A 12,144-nucleotide genomic window follows, 5' to 3' on the forward strand; every position below is an offset into this window, starting at 1 on the left:
AAAGATGGTTCATTACATTTCAGGAGGCTTGCTGACTGACATCTTTTGTATCTAGAATCTATAGGGACCACCTAATATGTATGGTGGAACCATGAAGGATCTCTATCATGGGGTGAAACCCTGTGTTCCTTTAAAAGCTGGCCTATCTAAAGGAAAAGAGAAACGAGAATTCCAGATCTAATATACAGCCAGTCTCCTATGTGAAACAAGAGAGACTGCGTAAATAGAGTTCATTTATTCATTCAACAAGCATTTAGCAGTTGCCAGCTACATGAAGTCACAATGCTAAGTGCTGGGGATACAGTGCTTGGGATGTGACATTTGCTCCACAAATGTTAAATAAGTGAATAAAAACTATGCTCCATTTCCAGAGGGAGGCTTACCTGAAGCTAATGAACTTAAATCAGTGGTTCCCAAACTGATGCACCTAGAAGTCACCTAGGGGATCTTTAAATCTTTAAAAAAAGATTACTGATGCCCAACTCTCACCTTTAGACATTCTGATTGGTATGGGGTACAAACTGGGCATCAGGATTTTTAAAGACCCCCAAGTGGTTCTCACATACAGCAAAGCTTGGGGACCACTGGTTTAAGGACACTTCACTTGCTTGGGCCTCTTCCAGGACCATTATATTGATTGGATTTCATGGTCAGCACAAAGTTTATGACTTCATAGCATTTCCAGTGCAAGGGCCTTTTCAAGAGACACACTTGTCTTTTTACTGTGTCCCTGGAGTTCTGTACCTCACCATCCCCCGCTCCTTTTCCTGGAGGAGTTGCCTGGTGATGCTTATGAAGCTGACTTAAAGTTCTACAGAATTCACTCAATGACTTTATTACAGAGACAAACAATAACCATGTCTGCTGCACACGTGGGCCAGTTGGCAAAGAGCAGGGCCATGTGCGGCAGGCACTTCCTCTTCCTTGCCTTTGGCCAGGTCCCCACCTGGGAGGTCACCTCTGTGACTCTCCGGAGGGTGAGCACGACCACAGCCTGCAGCCGCTGATGAGAGGCTGTCAGTGGTGTTTGGAAGTGGCTCTGAATTTGCCACGTGGCTGTGTGACCTGTATTTACCCATATAATCCACAGGGTCCACAGGCTGCTCGGGGTTCTCTGAGGCTTCCTTTTTCCTGGTCATGCTTTGGTGTGAGTCCCCTTGGGCCCTTCTGTTATCAAACACCTACTTAGCAGGTCACATTCAAGTTATTGATGCATCAGATTATCAGTGTCTTTGTTGCCCTCTGAGGAAAATATTATGTAACACATAAGCCAGAGCCCCCAGTGATGACTAAAGGCAGATTAAGGGCATGGCTGCTTCTCTCTCTGTAGGGAAAGACTGGGGCTTTTTGGATTAAATTCTGCTGTAATAGCATCTATAGTCTTCTAATATCTGACACTTAAGAAAATGTGCCCCCAACTAACCTCTTCTGGGGTGAGATCCAGAGTATAATTGTCAGCTAGGTAGATTTTCCCATCTCTCCTTTCTGACCCTGTGAAACTCCAAGGGGGCATTCCTTGTCTGTCCAAATGATATACCTTCCTCTCTTGACTCTTCCAAGTGGTCACTTTTAGAGTCTTTCAGAATCTTCCTGATAACATGAAAGCTTGGTCACACTATCTTGAGCTCAGTTGGAGAAACAAAGGAGAAGGGACGTTAATCATCAAGTTTGCTCGTTTTTCCTGATGTAGGCTCAGTGATACCCTTTCATAGAAGCTTCAGAGATCATTAATTAGAAAAATGGTACTGGCTTTTCTTTCTGCAGCCCCAGCTAATGCTGTTTGACTAGCAGGAGGAATGACTGGTTGTGTTGAATGAGAGGAGTGATGATGCCTCTTTAAACAGTACAAAGCAAACATTCGGATGGCAGTGGGAAACCGAGTATGCCCAGGCGGTGGGGCCCGCTCCTCCAGCTGTTTCTCAAGCTGTAAGATAGTCTCTTTTGTCCTAAAAGTCTGAATAACCAGCACGACCTTGTAGTTAGTGGCATTTTTTCACACTTTGATTTATTAACTTGAGCAGGAATGCTGTTTTGCACAACTCAAGGGGAGCACCATTTGCGTTGCCTTTTATGTAAATCTTGCTTCCTGGATTGGGACTGTCACGGGTCTTTCAGATGGTATTCGTAATTACCTCTCAGTAATGGACTAGGAGGTTTCCATATGACTCAGAGCCCAAAGCCAAAGAAGTCTAGAAACCTGAAGAAACTAAAAAAAGAAGTCCTTTGGATTCCTTAGTAAATTTTTTTTTTAAAATTTGGTGGTACATTGAGGTGAGAGATTCTCTGGGTTAAGTGAGGTCTTGGATTCTGGCCCCTCTTTGTCGTTCCCTGTGTGACTTCAGGCAAGCTGTAATGCACAAGTGCTTTGTTCACTGTGTTGGAAATGACCACAAGCCAGCATCTCTTGGAGTAATGTGTTGAAGCAAGAATGTTCAAATGATAAACAGGGTTTCCAGTTGTAATTTTTGTAAGTGGAATCGAGAATTGAAGCAGATCTGGAATGAAACTTGTGCTAAAGCTGTGTCAGCAGACTAGTACACAGCTCTCCCCATAGAGCCATGAGTGTTATCAGACATGCGTGACCCCTGAAGACACCATGGTGTGAAGATTACTGTTTTTGGAGGGAGATTTAGTAGATTTAGATCTTGAGGACTCAAAAGATTATGTGTGGCCTGATCTCTCTCATCCCTTGGCATCATCAAATGAATTCCATTTGAAAAAGGATAGAACCCCATATGGCTTCTACCATCTGAGGTCTTACGACACAAAAAAGAGAAAGCCCTCCATACATTCCATACAATATACAGAGTTGATATATTACTTAATATATCAAAACTCAAAACTGAAAATTCAGCATGACTTGGGGGCTATCTTAGAAGTATGTTATCTTGGGACTGCAACTTTTAAAAAATAATTGTGTAGATCATGAATGCTATTTTTTCAGCTCAATAAAGTATTTGTATTAAGACATGTGTTTAAATGTTCCTGTCTCTGGTGATATCCTACTTTATACTGAAGAGATTTAAAGAAGGGGAAAAAGAAGGAAACTTGCAGTTATTGAGTGCTTAGCGTATGCTGGGACCTGATCCTCGAACTGGGGAATTTACATACATAGTCTTATAAATACAATAGTTTCACAAGGGAGATTATATCATCTTTGTTTTCTGGATGAAGAAAAGTTCAGAGAGGTTAAGAAAATTTTTGATGATCACAGAGATAGTAAGTTGGAATTTGAATCAAAATTTGTCTGACTATAAAGCCTATTTCTTTACCTAAAAATTCTCCTTTTCCTATATCTGTCATATTGAACATGGAACTGCCATAGTATGAAATGCTCTGAGTTTTACTTATTCTTTTCCTGAAGAGACAACATGAAATGACAAAGACAGTAAATAAATCTCCAGAATTGGAACACTTTTCCTTGTGTAAGTATTCTGAAAATATAATTAATACCCATCTGAGTCTTTCTAGAAAAAAAAAAGTCAAGGATTTACTTCGAGAAAATAAAATATGAATTCATGGTAAACTTAGTCCTTGGTTTAATAAAAAATGGGGAGCAAGCTTCAGGTATTGCTGGTTCCAGACATTCAAAGTCATTAGTTCTAATTTCTCTTCATATATCAGTTGTCTCTTCTTCATGTTGGTATCCTTCTCCACTGGCTAACTTTCATTAACTCCAGGCTTTTATCCTCCAAGGTTAAAGATAAGAAAGAGGATCTTTTTCTGAATTATAAATAAGTCTTAGGCCTGATTCACATGGGCTCATATCAGATCATGTTACCATCATTGAACTGATTAATCTGGCTAAAGGCTTACAGTTCTCTGATCAGCAGTTTAGAGTCATGTGATTACCCTAGAACTGGGTGGGATATAGGTAGAATGAAATCTACCCAGAGCAAATGGACTGAGACTAGGAGAGATACGGATCTCCAGAGGAAAACTGGGGCTCTGCTAATGGAAGAAGAGAAAATAGATGCAAAGTGTAAAAACAGTAATATCCTCTACAAGCAATGAACCAATAAATCAGGAAGTTTGTTAGTTACTATCAAATAATCACTGGTAAAAGTTGATGGAGTGTTTGTTACAATTGTTGTGTTAATGTATGAACATTAGCATTCAAGTATGTTAAGCATTCAAAGATAATTACTATTGAAATAAGAAAAAACTGTGGAACCACTACTTGAAAAAGAAAGAGACCAAAGAAAATTTGATTATCCAGCAAAAGTTAGGTTAGGAAAGAAAAATATACATTTTAGGACTAAATATACCCATAATATGAATGAGTTAAATCTCATTATTAAAAGGTAAAGATTTTTCTAAGAGACAAAATCAAGTTCTATGTTGTTTACAAGAGACAAACCTAAGACAGACAACACTCAATAAAGGGGTGGATAATGATTAAGTAAATAATAAAATAGAAAGCAAGAATTGAAAAAATTAAGAATAAAGTTAATAGCAAAAAGAGACACTTGGTCTATTTAATAAACTATAAGTGATAAGATATAACAATCATCAACTTTAAAATACCAAACAATAGAGGGAACTTATTGTTAGAAATACAAGGAGATTTTTTTTTTTAATTGTAAGAAACTTAAACTTGCCTTTCAGAAATGGACAAACCAAGTTAAGTAAATTAAAATAAGTACATAGAGAACGTGAAAAACTATTTTTAAATGTTTATTTTATGTTTTAATTATCAAATCTATGAGCTAGACATCATTCTAAATACTTTATAAGCATGTACTCATTAATCTTTATAACAGTCCTATGGGATAGACATATTACTATCTTCATTTTACACATGGAAAAACCAAGTCACGGAAAACGTAAGTAACTTGGCTTGGATCACACAGCTAAGTAAATGGCAAGACTGTATGGCCCCACAGTCCATTCTCTTAACTCCTATGCACTGAGCGCACACATACATAGGCCTTTGTGTTTTACAGTAAAAAAAATTTGGGCTCTCCACATTTGGTTCTTCTCGGCTTATCAGGAGACTAGACCTCAAAGCCCTCTTGCAGTAAGGAAGAACAATACGATTGGTGATAGCCAATGAAGTGAGAACAGTGATGACAAGTATCATTTTTGGGCCAAAGCATTTAAAAGCTGGCATACTCCTGGGAAACTCTCCCTTTGGGTGCAGCCATGGCTTGAGATGGAAGAGCAACAGGATGAAGTTGTCTGAATCCCTGAATAACCACACAGAACCACATGGAGGGGCGATTCCCCAGAGAGTCACCCAGTACATGTTGGACTTAGAGTGAGAGAGAAATAAACCTTTACTATGTTAAGATAATAAAAGGATAATTCATTACTATAGGATTGCTTACTCTGCCTTGAATATTACATACCTCCAAATGAAAAATTCACATTCTTTTCAAATTTAACATAACATCCATAAGAGATAACGTGGTGAGCCACAAAAGACACCCTAATAAATTTTTCTAAGTAGAAATCATACAGATACATTCTCTGACTCAGGTGCAATAAAGAAAAAAAATTTAGAAGGAAAACCAGAACATAACCACAAGGAAATTAAATTTTTTTTTTTTTAGGAAAAGATTCAATACTAAACCCAGAAAGAGGCAGAAAACTGTAAAAGACTAATGTTGACATTGAAAAGGTAATAAAAGAACTACCCCATCTCTACTTCAAGGCAACAGAAAATGGTGGAAGATTTCTGAATTATTTCTACAGAGATAACAACTGGATAAGAAGAGTCACACACAAAGGAAACTATGTGGTGATGGTTTAGTCGCTTTAGTCGTGTCTGACTCTTGTGACCCCATGGACTGTAGCCTGCCAGGCTCCTCGAGTGGTTGCCATTTCCTTCTCCAGGGGATCTTCCTGACCCAGGAATCAAACCCGGGTCTCCTGCATTGCAGGCAGATACTTTACTGACTGAGCCAGAAACTATAGACCAGTCTTATTTGTTGATATGGATGCAAAAATTCTAAACAAAATACCAACAAATACAATTTAACACCATATTAAAAGATATATGAATTATATACTATTTGGGCTTCCCAGGTGGCACCAGTAGTAAAGAATCCGCGTGCCAATGTAGGAGATGCAAGAGACACAGGTTTGATCCCTGGGTTGGGAAGATCTGGAATAGGAAATGGCAACCCACTTTAGTATTCTTGCCTGGAAAATTCCATGGACAGAGGAGCCTATCAGGCTACAGTCCATGGAGCTACAGAGAGTTGAACATGACTGAGCAAACACACAAAATATATATTAAAAACACCCATAAAAGCATCATGATCAAGGTGAGTTTATCCTATGAATACAGGGATAAGTTAACATTAGGAAATCTCATGTAATTCATTGCATTAATGGACTAAAAAAAGAACTCAAATCAGTAAATGCCAACAATTTGATAAAATTTGTAACATCTGTTTCTAAGAAAAACTCCTTTATAATCTGAAATAAAAGAAAATCTCATTAACATAATACCTGTAGCAGATAGGATTCTTAATTGAAACAGAAACATTTGCATTAAAGTCTGGAACAAAACAGGAGGTTATTATTGAAAATTGCTCTGACAGCCCGACTAATAGAATAGGATGAAAAACAAATAAGTATAAGGTTTAAATATTAGAAAGGGCCAAATTGTTATTTTTCATAGCTTTTGTTTTTCATCAGTCTTTTTCTTGTCAAAACACAGAAGCAGAAAACTGAATTTCATTGATTATTAAAAGGCAAATACTCCTGTTTCCATCACCCAATTCAAGAAACAACTTTGTCAGCCAACCAGATATCCCTCTATATGGCCTCCAAACCATTCTATTCATTTAGGATGATCACTTATTTGAAAAGTACTAAGATGTTTTTCAGATGCCTTTTCAGTGGATATGATTATATACCTAGAAAATCAGGAGGCTCACCTGACTGACCTATTAGAACTAATGAGATCAGCGGGATGGACTTCGGCTCCTGCAGGTATCTTCTCACTTCCTTAAGTCATCCATTTCTTCTGCCCTATTGGATCATTCTTTCTCTATTATCTCCTATTAAAAAAAAACCCTCCCTTCACCTCATATGCCCCTTCAATTTCTACCACATTTTTTATGCTTCTCTCTAAAATAAACCTCCTGAAGGAGCTGACATTATTTCTGTAGCCTAATCTTACCTCTGCACATACAAACTGTATTCCCTCTGCCATATGTCACTGATGTTGCTTTTGTCGAGGATCCCAGTGACTTCCCTGTTGTTGAATCCAGTGGTGACACTTCTGTCCTCAATTTGGAGAATAGCATTAAAGGCAACTGAAAGTCTCTTGAAAAAAATTTTTTAAAAATTTATTTTAATTGAAGTAGAGTTGATTTACAATGTGTCTTTTTCTGTTGTATAGTAAAGTGATTCAGTTATATTATTTTTCATATTCCTTTCCACTATAGTTTATTACTGCCAAGTAACACAGGGGACCTCTAGAAGCTAGGAAAGGCAAGAGAACAGATTTTCTTCTGGAGCCTCCAAAAGGAACATAAGCCAGTTGACACCTTGATTTTATATCAGTGAAACCCATTTTGGATTTCTGACCTTCAGAACTATAAGATAATAAATGGGTGTTGTTTTAAACCACTAAGTTTGTTGCAAATTGTTCCAGCAACTGTGGAAAATGAATACATTTACTGAGATGGCTTCTTTTCTTCAAGTCTTGATTAATTTACCTCTTCCATAACTTCCATGGAAATGTAATTTTTTCATTCTGTGATATCAGTTTCATATTAATTATAAGCTCTTCTAATTAGGCAAATATATATATATATAATTTTTCTCCAACTGGTAGTTCTTTCTCTGTGCCTTGTCAGAGTGTATGAATTTAATTTAAATTGTATCATTATCTCCAGTGAAAATTCTTCTTTGGTGGAATTCCAAGCACAATGTTTGAGATGTTTTGGGGAGAGTCAGCATCATCTTAGAATTCTGTCAGAGAAGTGGGAAAGCCCCAATGCCTGCAAGCTCCCAGGATTGTGGGAGCTGAGTATGTTCAGTGAGGTCCAGAGACAATTCCTGCTTTGCACAGTCCTTGAAAGTGACCTCAGATAGATTTATATCAATTACTCAAAACTTTTCACACAGAGGTAGTGCCCAACTTGTTCTCCTGATTTCTTTGAATGACTTGGCCCCATCCCTCTTCTTTAACAGAGATGGTTCAAGCACTCCCATAGACCCAACTTTAGGAAAGCTGTCTTTGACCACAGCTTGATTCTGAAACGTCTGTACCTGGCTAGTGATTTTCATGGAATTGTAGTAAAAACACCAGATTTAAAGTCAGAATACTTCTGCTTAATTTGTGATTCTATTTACCAGCCTGTGCCAGAAAAGGGTTACAGAACCTCTCTGAGCCTGAGTTTCCTTATCTGTAAAATGAGGATAATATTTATCTCATAGAATTATTAGACAGATAAAAGAGTGCACTTGAAAGCAGTAGATGTCCTGCATTTTAAAAATATATCCATATTCAGCAACGAAAAGGAACAAATTACTGATAGGCAACAAAATGGATGATATTAAAAAACATCATGTTAAGTGCCAGGAGCCAAAAAACACATGCCAGCATAATTCCATTTATATGACATTCCAGAAAAGGAAAAACTGGACTGACATAAATCACATCAGTGGTTGTCAGGGGTTGGACGTAGGGGGAGAGAATTGAAACGGGAGCTTTTTTGAGATGAGATAAACGTTCTGTATTCTGTCCGTTTGGTGGTTACACAACTGTATCTGTCAGAACTCAGAAATGTACATCTCAAAAGGGTGAATTTTACTGTGAGTAAATTGTACACCAACAAACTTGACTTTCAAAAAATTGAAGCACATATATAGCCTTTTGGGACAGGATCTTATGGACTGAGTGCTCAGTCAACAAGTACTTTAGTCCAAATTTTTTACCTTAGTGCCACGTTGTTCACGTACGATTTTCTGCTACTACAGCATGCTCATCTGTTTGCAGCTTTAAAGTTTTTTAAATTGGAAAGGTACTGAGCACTTCTTAAAAGTTCAATTACCTTGTCTTAAGGAACAAGGGAAGTCACCAAGAGAACGATGAGGCTGAGCTGGACTATCAACCTAGGAGCACATATTCTGGGAGGTGGGGTGGGGGTGGGGCGGCGGATTTCTGCTTCAGTCTCCAAGCTGGAAAAGCAGCGCAAGCCTACGATGTGTCAATAACGGATGTTATCTTGATTTGGAGGGAATTTCCAACTCGATTGCTTAATATTGGTCGGCCTTCTGTAGTTAAGGATGGCCTCACATTAGTTTAGTTAAAAGGCTAAGGCGTGCGAGTCTCCGCGCAGGCTGGCAGGGACAGTCAGCACCCAGAGGAGGTCAGCTCCTTGGGTGCCCCGCCAACCCCCGCCCGGCAGGCGAACCCTTTCCTCATTGGTCATTGCACATCCGTCTCGGGCGCCCATTGGCCGGCTCTGACGCCCGCCTCTATAAGAGGCGGGCAGCGCGAGGCTGCGCGCGGACCTAGCTCACAGCTAAGCAGACCTCGAGGTGAGTGGAGTGGTGCCTCCCCGTCGGGATCAGGGACCACCGTTGAGGGTGTGGGGGCGTTGGGCTGTCTCGGGGAGAGGCAGGAGCATCCTCCTGGAGGTAAATGCTTGTGGGGAGCTGGGCCTGGGAAGTCGAAGTTGTACTCCTGTGGTCACTCATTCTTCTCCCTTCCGCCTACTCTCTTTGGGGCGAAAAGATACTATTTTTGAGGACCTCCTGAGTGCCAGAAACAGGCTCTTTACATGTCATCTGATTTCACCTCCCCAACAAACCCTGTGAAGTAGATATGTCTTGAATTTTACAGATGAGGAAACTGAAGTTGAGTTGAACCCAAGTCTGCATGATTCCTCTATGCTAGCAGAAACAGATGCACTCTTCCTTCTCTTCTACATCAAACGGCAACATCTCTTTTTTTTCCTTCTAATCCTACAAAGGGAACCTTTCCTTAGACACTCCCAAAGAAAAGGGAGTCTCTGATGCAAAGCCTCTCAGCAACACATCTTATCACCTCCACCCCAACACGGGACTAAGAGCTCCAGTACAAGGTTGCAACTAACAAAGAGGCATCGGACCTAGTAGTTCAGATCCTGTTAATAGTCGAGGTAAGCTTAATCTTGCCTCTGGCCATTTGGTTTAAAGAGGTTTAAAATTAACTCCCCACTGATGCTGTAATTAGAATTGAATTAGGGCAAAAAGACTAGAGTTGAACTTTCAAACCCAGTGAAAGTTTTTCCTGTCAATTAATTCTCAAAGAAGGATGGAATTCACTTATTTGGTTTAAAAGTAGAAGTGAGCACAGCTTAAAGTAACTATACCTGGTTCTGTAAAGCTATAATCTGTGACCTATGAAGTTCACTGGAGTTCATTTGTAGATGTATTATTGTCAGATTATCTTCAGGCAGGGATACATCTTCTATTACCATTTTGTTTGCTGGTGCCTTTATTTCCTGAAATAATGTTTTTCACATTTTTGTATTTTATTTTATATTTCATCTTTACTTTCATCCTCATTCCCTTCCTCCATTCAGAAAAGACCATCAAGTTTCTCTGGAGTGTTCTCTTCTTTCACACCAGTCTTTCCAGAAACTTTTAATTCTGTCTTCAAATAGCATAGATGCTTTCAAAATACTTTAATTTGATAGTGCTCTGTGCTTCCTAGATCAAAGAAATTTAAGTTACACCATTACTGATTAAACTAAATGGAGAAAACAGTCAATGTAAACACCTTGACCTCTTCTATACCAAGGGGATGTTGGACTTCTGACCGCCTTCTTGGTATGTGTTCATTGTTTCACATGGCAGGTTCCTATATCCCAGTGTATCTTTAGTCAGGTCAGGAAAGGTAATAGGAGAATGGCTCACTGCCTCTTACAGAAAAGGGGGAAGTACCAGCTGGCACTGGCCTGTTAAAGTGTTGCTTTCAAAGTAAAATATACACTTCTTCATGAGACACATGTCCAAACAAGTGTGACCCATTGGACACTTCATAACCTTTTATCTTACTAGGCTAGTACTGTGGGCTTTGCCCCTGAAGGAGTAAGAGGGGGTAGGTAGCCTGAAGGGGGAAAGAAAAAAAGTGACAAGGGGAAAATGTTGAGGTTCTGAAAGGGGTTTGGGAGTAACAATAAAGACAGAATAAAAATGCTTCATAAGTTCTATCAGGCCAAGCTGTGGCCAAATTTTAGTAAAGGTCAAAGCCCTATGCTCTTAAATTGATTTGGGGGTGGGAGTTGGGAAGTGGGGAGAACTCTTTTCTTCTAGTTTCTTAGCAGAAGTCCCTTTTGAGAAACTTCACTCTTATATTGACTTAAGAAGAGGGATAGGAATATTTCCAAACCTCAGTATACAAAATGCCTTATCTGTCATAAATATTCAGTTAACGTATACTTCACCTTCCTCTACCCCCATGCATTAGGCAACACTAGATCCATTTCAGAACCAGGGAGAAAAGGAAGAATTATGAAGCCCAAAACGATGGATTAGCTATGACCATTAGTACCTTCTTACGGTGGCTCCTGCCACAGGAGGTTAAGGGCCAGTTTTGAAATGTGAAAGAAAATCTTGATACAGTTTGATATGAAGAGTTGCATTCTAAGCTCTGAGGGATCATTGAAAGATGAACTATCAGGAGATCTGAAATTCTGTTGGTGTTACCACTGACTGGCAAAAACATCATTTTCCTTTCCTGTTTTTTGATCCTTGCTTGTTGTTAAAGTTTGCTTATGTTACAAAAATAGTGGTAGACCAGGAAATAACTTATATTTTCAGAATGCTCTTACTTTAGTATGTTATGGTAGTAATATGAGGGAAAATGGGGACTCAGTAAATATAGACTGACTCAGTAAATTGTACTTTGGAGTCTTCATCTGTTTGTTTGCAAAAGAATTGCTAAATTAAAAAAAAAGAATTGCTAAATTATTCACTTGAGATTTGGAACTTAATACACTTTCAGGGTTTCATAGCAAATAAACTAATAAAACTGAAAAGCACATTAAGACGAATACTTAAATTTTATGCCATAACACAATCTTTCCATGAGCTTTCTACCATAAGAAGTAGATTTATAACTATCTTGTGAAATGCTTAATTCCCAGGGAAAGAAAAGTTTTTAGCCAGGGAAGTTTAGAATATCAATTT

The 12,144-nt window shown here is 38.8% G+C and overlaps 1 protein-coding gene across 3 annotated transcripts in view; it reads left to right on the forward strand.

Annotated features, from left to right (window-relative positions):
• The first annotated feature begins 9,488 nt into the window (after positions 1-9,488).
• Positions 9,489-12,144, forward strand: part of TPH1 (tryptophan hydroxylase 1) — a 29,900-nt gene continuing 27,244 nt past the window's right edge. Inside the window, exons 1-2 of one of the 3 annotated variants that reach the window (XM_043901738.1) lie at positions 9,493-9,507; positions 9,942-10,109. The gene's annotated coding sequence lies outside the window, so the exon portion shown is untranslated. Of the gene's footprint in view, positions 9,508-9,941; positions 10,110-10,761; positions 10,783-12,144 lie in introns of those variants that run through there. The other 2 variants (XM_043901734.1, XM_043901726.1) reach the window with 2 other exon arrangements.

This window comes from Cervus elaphus, chromosome 1, assembly GCF_910594005.1.
Source record: "Cervus elaphus chromosome 1, mCerEla1.1, whole genome shotgun sequence".
NCBI lineage: Eukaryota > Metazoa > Chordata > Mammalia > Artiodactyla > Cervidae > Cervus > Cervus elaphus.